Below are 9064 nucleotides of genomic sequence, written 5' to 3' on the forward strand. Positions count from 1 at the left end.
TTGGAAAAATTTTGAAAAGTTGCGAAAAATTCTTAAATTTCCCAATTAAGTCCCGACTCAATTCTAATGCTCATATTGGCCCTCGAGGGTCCAGTCAAGGGATGTTATGAATGATCCCGGAAAATGAATAGTAATTTACATAAGTTATTTGTAAATATTTTTCAATGTTCTGGAAATGCTTGGAAACCCTATTTTGACAACGAATACGGTTAGCGGTGTTACATTTAGTGGTATCAGAGGTACGATTTAGCCGATTCTCAGATTTGACGTAGCAAACACGAGTTAGCTATACATGCCATTATATAAATTGTGATGATGTGATGACTCCTAATCATTTTAAATGTGTTTTTAATATAATAATGTCATCCAACCAAGCTAGAGTTAAATCCGAGGAAGCTGAGAGCAATGCTTCAGCTTTAGTTCAAAGAGTTTCGTCTATGTTTGGTAGTGAAAGGCCCGTGTCTGAGGCTCAAAGTAAAGAGGCGAAACAGTCCTTCTTTCAAATGATGAATGAATGGTTTACACAGTACTTAATAATAAACCCTGCTGTACAACGACCTCCCCCACCTGCACCCCAACTGATTCCTAAGGTACCATAGGGTGCTGAGCATGTTAGAATTGGTAAGCCTCCGATAAATAAAATTCGTAAGCATGGGGTGGAAGAATTTAGAGCTACTGCAGATGATGATTGGAAAAAAACTGAGTTTTGGCTAGAAAATACTATCTGGGTTTTTGATAAATTATCTTGTACGCCTGCTGAATGCTTGAAATATGCAGTATCTCTACTAAAAGATACAACTTATCATTGGTGGAATACCATAACTTCAGTGGTACCGAGAGAGAATGTTACATGGGAATTCTTCCAAGCTGAATTCAGGAAGAATTATGTGAGTCAAGATTTATGGATTAGAAAAGAAACTATTTTTAGAGCTCAAACAAGGAAATATGATTGTGTCTAAATATGAACGAGAATTTGTTCGGCTGAGTAAATATGCCAGAGAATGGGTTTTGACCAAGGCTGAGATGTGTAAACGCTTTGAAGAGGGTTTAAATGAAGACATCAAATTGTTGATAGGAATTCTCAAAATAAAGGAATTTACGGTGTTAGCCGATCGAGCACTGATCGTGATTTTCGTGATAGGTAAGTTTTAAATATTTATAATGAATCGTTTCAAAATTTAAATAAGTTAATATAGTTAGTACTCGGGTTGCCTCCCTAGAAGCGCTTATTTATAATGAAAACGGTCATATGGACAGTATGTTAAGAGATATTCAGGTTCTCGTGAGACAGGGCCAGAACGGTTTCTGGATTTCCTGTTCCGACTTTGAAAATTCATTATAAATTAACCAGAGACAATTAGAAGTCATGCCATATATGTATAGATTCCTCTCTGAGTCTAGTTTCTATAGAAACAAACGGCATCAGTATTGAAGCTCTGTGCAGGGAGATATCCAAGTTGAAATGCGCAAATGTCAGTGTAGTCGATCCCTGTAACATGGGAGACTTTGACTAATAAACTGTACTAATTGGCCCGACCAAAAATTCTAGAAAAAAATATGTAGATGGGCATATGAGTCTAGTTTCAGGGAAAAATTACGAAACTGATTTTCGAGTTGTGAAACTCAAGATATGATTTTTAAGGTGACAGTGTCGCAGTTAGCCAACTGCCTGGAAAATTTTAAAATGGACTGCGATAGTAAGCGAATTTAGTCTGTGAACCCCTCGTGTACGATTCCGGCAACGGTCTCGGGTACGGGGTGTTACAATTTTATTGGTATCAGAGCTACGGTTTAATCGATTCTAGGACTAGCGTAGCACGCGTGAGTCTATTTATACATGCCATAAAGTGATAAAATGATAGTGTGATGATTTTTGGCTATTAAAATGTGTTTGCTGTATTGTAATGAATCTTGATCCCGATCGAGCTGTAGCAAGCTTCTGACTATGAGAATTTGCGATATAACTTCATTTAGATATGCCTAAATTATTAAGTTGATCATGTACGTATCATGTACTCGTATTTGAATTTCGATTTGGATTGAATTATAAGGGTATAAGTGATGCAATTTTGAAGGAGTGTTATGACTATAAATGTGATTTTTGTATGTGGCTATGGAACTGGAAGTTGAATGGTCGATAAGCATGTTGTGTTTGTATTCAAGTAATGTAAATGATATACTAATGTGTATTGCTATATGTGTATATGTATGTAGAGACGAAATTGTCGAATGTAAAAAGGCAGTGAAGCGTATAGAGTGGTTGGTTTTCAGCACTAAGTGTGCGGGCAATAAGTGTTCACGGTTGTGAGATTGGCACTAAGTGTGCGGGCAATAAGTGTTCACGGTTGTGAGATTGGCACTAAGTGTGCGGGCTTGAAATGCATGGCACTAAGTGTGCGAGTTTAAAGTACATGGCACTAAGTGTGCGTGGTTGATTATTAAGCACTATGTGTGCGAACCCACTATATATATATTTTCTATCAATTATTTATATTAAGGGTACGACCTTACCGAGTCAATTTCGGACAGCGGAAAGGGGTAAGTCCTTGAGTAATAGAGCTTAAATTATGATTTGATTAGATCATGTTTTAAGCAAATCAAAATCATGCTCTTTGTGTGTGGCTATTGAGCCGAAATTGCAAGAATGATAAGTGTCTTGTGTTTGAGTTTTGCTAATGAAAATGAAATACGAATGTGTCATGATTTATTGTTAAATGTGCATGGTTATTCGAATGATGTTCGAGCTAAGTCCCGAAGGCTTTGTGCTAAGTGACCATATCCGGACTAAGATCCGAAGGCATTTGTGCGAGATACTAATTCCGGGCTAAGCCTGAAGGCATTGGTGCGAGTTACTAAATCTGGGCTAAGTCCCGAAGAGCATTCATGCTAGTGATGTATCCGGGCTAAGTCCCGAAGAGCATTCATGCTAGTGATATATCCGGGCTAGGTCCCGAAGAGCAATCATGCTGGTGACGTGTATTCGGGCCTTCGTGCCTAGTAGGCTTCGTGCCGGTAATTTGAGCAAAGTTTAAGTATTCATTACTATACGAATTCAAATTTAAATGAGATGATATGTTTAAAAGTGTACATACATGATGTTTATAGACTTGGTTAAGTCATATCAATGTGTATTAACGAATGAATAAGAGCACTATGTATGTGAATAATTAGAGGCACTGTGTGTGTGCGAATTCCTTTAACCGAGCACTATGAGTGCGAGATCAGTCAGTGGGCACTAAGTGTGTGAAGTGGAATTCATGTAAGACCTCATTTGGGACGAAGGCATTGATTTGAGATAGTGTGTAAGACCATGTCTGGGACATGGCATCGGCTCGATATGTGAGAATATGTAAGACCATATCTAGGATATGGCATTGTAAGAGCTATATGTGCTATTGCTAAATGAACTAAATGTTCAGGTACGTGGAAGTTGACTTTTCTTTTGGAAATGAGTTTAGTTGAATATTGAGATGTGATAAAGTTATAAAGGATATTTATTGGGATGTTTGAGTATATGTGTACTTTCGGTTAGGTTACAGCTTATTCATGAATGAAAATGTGGGTTACAAATATGTGGGTTGATGATGTGAATTATACATGTTAATATGTGCATACTTGTAGAAATGTTTATGTATTTGTTTTAAGATAAGAAAATGATTTTATGGATCGATGCGAAATCAGTAATGAATTACAATTGCTATCGATGAGCTAATGTTTATATGGATATAATTCAATAAGAGGACGTTATCCTAAACTATGCATCGGTAGAAATTTTCGAGGACGAAAATCCCTAAAGGGGGAAGAGTTGTAACACCCCTAAAGTGACCCTAGTCGGAAAGTGGTCTCGGGACCACTAAACCGAGTTATAAAGATAATTAACCGTCATAGTTGATGCTCATTATATGTACATATGCATGTGTGAAAATTTCATGTTTGAATTTTGTTAATAGTAAGTGAATTTTATCAAATAGGACTTATGTGAGAAAATTTGGAAATGTGCTAGGCAAATGTAAAGTGGCCTAATAATGCATGTTGTGAAATGATGGGTTTGCATGTCAAATTACCCAAAATTAAAGCATAGTGGCCGGCCATGCTATGGGTGGAAACATGTTGCAAACATGTTGTGTTAGTGAGTTATGTTAGAAAGAATAAAAAAAAGGGGTTAGGATTAAAGTAATGCAAAAAGGTGGAGTGATGAAAAAAAAATGGTCTCATCCATGCCCCCCCTTTTTCGTGAATGGAAGAAAGGAAACAAAGAAAAAAAAAGTGTTCATCTTTGAACATCTTTGGCCGAATGTTCTAAGGAGGAAAGGAAACAAGTTGTGTTCTTTGGTTCTTCTTGGCCGGATTGAGAGGAGGAGGGAAGAAGCTAGGCATTCGGTCTTCTACTTGCTTAATTAAGGTAAGTTTTAGGTAAATTCTTCGAGATTTTATGAAATTTTAGTTGATGGATAGGTCTTTGATTGAGCCCATGTGTGAATTTTGATCCTTGTGGTGATTTCGGCATGCGGTTAAGGTAGGAAACTTAGAAGATGATTTCTATTCCTTATGTTTTATGAGTTGGGAGCTTAAATTGAAGATGAATAAGGGGAATATGTGTATAGAGGTTTTAGTAGTATGAAAATTCGGTTATGAGAGTGTGTGTGTGGTCACTTGCCGAATGTGGGTGTCAAGATTAGTAGGTTGGCTTAATTCTTGTATTAGAAATCTATTTGAGAAATTAGATAGGCTTTGAATGGTTGAAGTAATGAAATTAGAAACTCATGAACTTGATTTAAATATTTTAAATTTATGGTAGTTAAATGGAATAGAAAGGATCTATTCGGCCATGGAGGTTAAACACATTGTTAAATTGTTGAATATATGCTTTGGTTGTTAATGAATATTCGGTCTTAGTATGAATCTCATTAATAACATTTAGTTATTAGATTTGGTATAAAATACTTATTGAAATGGTGGAATTGGATGACTTACTTATGGATTTTAGTTATGAGAGTCTTTTGTAAGTAGAGCTAGAGGGTTTAAAGGGTGGTGTTTTAAAATAAACATGTATATGGACCCTATGTATGTACCTTGTAATGTTATTGTAAACTTTTGGTTTAACTTGTGTCATATTAATTGCTAAAATACTAGCTTGTGTGGAAAATTTTGTGTATGTTTTTATGTGCCGAATGTGAGTTAAAAAAATGGAGCTCACTATGTGTATCATGGTCAACCTTTGATAACTAATATGTCTTGATTCGTAAATTGAGTTAAAAGATTATATATGTTCGATCTAGCCTAAGTTAGGCTTGACTTGTAACATAGTAATGATTGACTGAACGTATATGTGTGAGATAGTGAGGATAATTGTGTTTCTTGCTTTGATTAAGTGAAGTATATGAAGTTGATATACTTAATTTACTCAATTAAGCTCAAGAGCTTAGAGGACTAAAGTTGGATAAAGGAAAGGAAAAAGTGATCGAATAGCAGCCGAAATCGTTCAACAACATCCGAGGTAAGTTTTAAGTGTTTAAACGTTGAGTAAATTCAATTATAATAGGACATGATGAGTTGATTTAATAAGATAAGATGTGGCCATGATATGTTCTAAGCTCAAATGGTAAGTTCTTAAGTGTTTGAGCTTGGGAATTTAAGGGTAATTTGAAATAGTCTGCTTCAGACAGCAGCAGTAACATGACTTTAGAAAATCACCATAAATTCATGGACTTGAATTAGAGGCTGATTGAGACATGAAATTAAAGCTTAATGAGTCTAGTTTCTTATAAAAGAAACCGTGTAAGCAAAGGAATTTCTGATAATGAGATACTTAAAGTTGTGTGAGACAGCGCAGAATGACACTGTAATCCTCTGTTCTGTTTTTAGAAAATCATTATAAATTGTACAAAAATGGTTATAAGATAAAATTTATATGCTTAGACTCCTTAATGAGTCTAGTTTCAAATGAAATCAAATACAACACATTTTGAATTCTGTAAAATGAGAAATTTGATTCGTAGTGAAGAGTGGTCAGATTAGTCAAACAGTGAAACAGGGGAAACTTTAAGGAAAATCTGGTATTGATTGCACAAACCTAAAATTCTGGAAATTTTATGGATGGAAGATATACGAGTCTATATTCAGGAAAAATTAATGGAAAGTGATTTGGAGTTTTGTAGCTCCAGTTATAAATAATTTAGTGACTATTGCTCAGGAAAAACAGCTTGTGCTGAGTTTGAGATTATGTTGTGAACCTTGATAAACTTGTTTTAGTTGCTCATAAGCTATTGATTAAACCCATACTTGAATTCTAAATCGTGGTATTGTAAGTTTATGAGTATTCGAATATGAAATGATAGTAAGGCCTAATGGCCGATGTGATGAACGTGAAAGTGTATATATGTGATAAGGCCTAATGGCCGATGTGATGAATGTGAAAGTGTATATATATGTGATAAGGCCTAATGGCCGATGTGATGAATGTGAAAGTGTATATATATGTGATAAGGCCTAATGGCCGATGTGATAAATGTGAAAGTGTATATACGTGATAAGGCCTAATGGCCGATGTGATGAACGTGAAAGTATATATATGTGATAAGGCCTAATGGCCGATGTGATGAATGTGAAAGTGTATATATATGTGATAAGGCCTAATGGCCGATGTGATGAATGTGAAAGTGTATATACGTGATAAGGCCTAATGGCCGATGTGATGAATGTGAAAGTGTATATATGAGATAAGGCCTAATGGCCGATGTGATGAATGTGAAAGTGTATATACGTGATAAGGCCTAATGGCCGATGTGATGAATGTGAAAGTGTATATATATGTGATAGGGCCTAATGGCCGATGTGATGAATGTGAAAGTGTATATATATGTGATAGGGCCTAATGGCCGATGTGATGAATGTGAAAGTGTATATATGTGATAAGGCCTAATGGCCGATGTAATGAATGTGAAAGTATATATATGTGACAGGGCCGAGTGGCCAACGTGATGGATGTGAAAGTGTATAAATGTGATAAGTCCCGAAGGGCATTTGTGTCAGTACTATATCCGGGTTAAAACCCCGTAGGCTTTATGCGAGAATATTATCACTGATTAATGTCCGTAAGCTTCGTGCTCGTACTATATCCGAGCTCTAAAGACCCGATGACTACGTGTGGGGATTTTGTCCGGGTAAGACCCGATAACTTCGTGTGGAGATTATGTCCGGGTAAGACTTCGTAATAAGAATTGCTTATAAATATATTCAATGCGAAAGGTTAAACAGGTATGTACTCCAAGTTTATATGTGAGCTTGATTTGCACTAAATCATAAGGTAGTTATGTGATGCATACGAGAGCAATCTATGAGATGTGCGTATTCGGTAAAGGGATGGTATGCCCGAAGGAAGAGTGAAATAAAAATACGAACAACTATGTTATAATTTGATTGTTATCTGTTGACACTGCTTAAAACTTACTAAGCATTGTAATGCTTACTCCGTTTACTCTGTTTCCTCTGTTTTATAGATCTCATTGCGAAGCTACAGGCTCGAGGATCGTCAGCAACTAGTCACACTATCACTATCCACTGTTTGGTACTGCTATGTTTTGGATTATCTTATGGCATGTATAAAATAGACTAGTGGCGGAGGAATATTTTGGTTAATGTATATAGCCATGCGAAAATGGCTTATATATGTTTGAGCATAATGTTATAATCATTTGGTATGGAATGGTTAATCACTATCATAATTTGTGCTATTTATGCTAAAAGGGCTAGTTGAATCATGGAAACTATGAAGTAGGTAAAGTCTACCTTAAAGGCAGATGCTGGCAGCAGCAGTGATGTAGATTTGGAAAATCACTAAAAATAGTAGGATTGGAATTAAATAATGAATAAATTATGTAAACTAACCTTAATGAATCTATTTTCATAGGAAAGTAACGAAACGATCATATGGATAGTATGTTAAGAGATATTCAGGTTCTCGTGTGACAGGGCCAGAACGGGTTCTGGACTCCCTGTTCCGAATTTGGAAATTCATTACAAATTAACCGGAGATAATTAGGAGGTATGCCATATATGTATAGATTCCTATCTGAGTCTAGTTTCTATAGAAACAAACGGCATCAGTATTGAAGCTCTGTGCAGGGAGATATCCAAGTCGTAATGTGCAAAGGTCAGTGTAGTCGATCCGCGTAACATGGGAGACTTTGACTAATAAACTGTATTAATTGGCCCAACCAAAAATTCTAGAAACAAATATGTAGATGGTCATATGAGTCTAGTTTCAGGGAAAAATCATGAAACTGATTTTCGAGTTGTGAAACTCAAGATATGATTTTTAAGGTGACAGTGACGCAGTTAGCCGACTGCCTGGAAAAATTTTAAAATGGACTGCAATAGTAAGCGAACTTAGTCTGTGAACCCCTCGTGTCCGACTCCAGCAACGGTCTCGGGTACGGGGTGTTACAGATAGCATAGTAACCGAATCGACGTTATAAACGGCTGTTGTTTTTGTTGCCTTTGTCCTCATGACTTACCACTGATAGTTATTCAGTGACATCTCGCTATAAACTCATAAGCATCTTCAGGTGTTTTATTATTGATGGTTCCACCAGCAGCTGCGTCAACCATTTGTCGAGTCGAAGGATTCAGGCCATTATGGAATGTTTGAACCTGAAGCCAAAGTGGTAACCCATGGTGAGAGCAACTTCTTTGTAAGTCCTTGTATCTCTCCTATGCATCGTAAAGAGTTTCTAAGTCCATCTGCACAAACGGAGAGATATCATTACATAATTTAGCCATTTTAGCCGGCGAAAAATATTTTAGTAAAAATTTTTCGGTCATTTGTTCCCAAGTAGTAATTGACCCTCGTGGTAACGAGTTCAACCACTGTTTAGTTTTGTTCCTCAATGAAAAAGGGAATAACCGAAGATGAATGGCATCATCAGAAACACCATTAATTTTAAATGTATCGCATAGTTCCAAAAAGTTTGCTAAGTGAGCGTTGGGATCCTCATCCTACAAACCATCAAACTGAACAAATTACTGTATCATTTGAATAGTGTTAGGTTTTAGTTCAAAAGTA

The 9064-nt window shown here is 36.3% G+C and overlaps 1 non-coding gene across 1 annotated transcript; it reads left to right on the forward strand.

Annotated features, from left to right (window-relative positions):
- Positions 1 to 8668: 8668 nt before the first annotated feature.
- On the forward strand, positions 8669 to 8775 carry LOC121208782 (small nucleolar RNA R71). The gene has a single exon (XR_005903906.1). It is a non-coding gene; the product is annotated as a small nucleolar RNA R71 (small nucleolar RNA).
- The last annotated feature ends 289 nt before the right edge of the window (positions 8776 to 9064 follow it).

This window comes from Gossypium hirsutum, chromosome A10 (genome assembly GCF_007990345.1).
Source record: "Gossypium hirsutum isolate 1008001.06 chromosome A10, Gossypium_hirsutum_v2.1, whole genome shotgun sequence".
Taxonomy (NCBI): domain Eukaryota; kingdom Viridiplantae; phylum Streptophyta; class Magnoliopsida; order Malvales; family Malvaceae; genus Gossypium; species Gossypium hirsutum.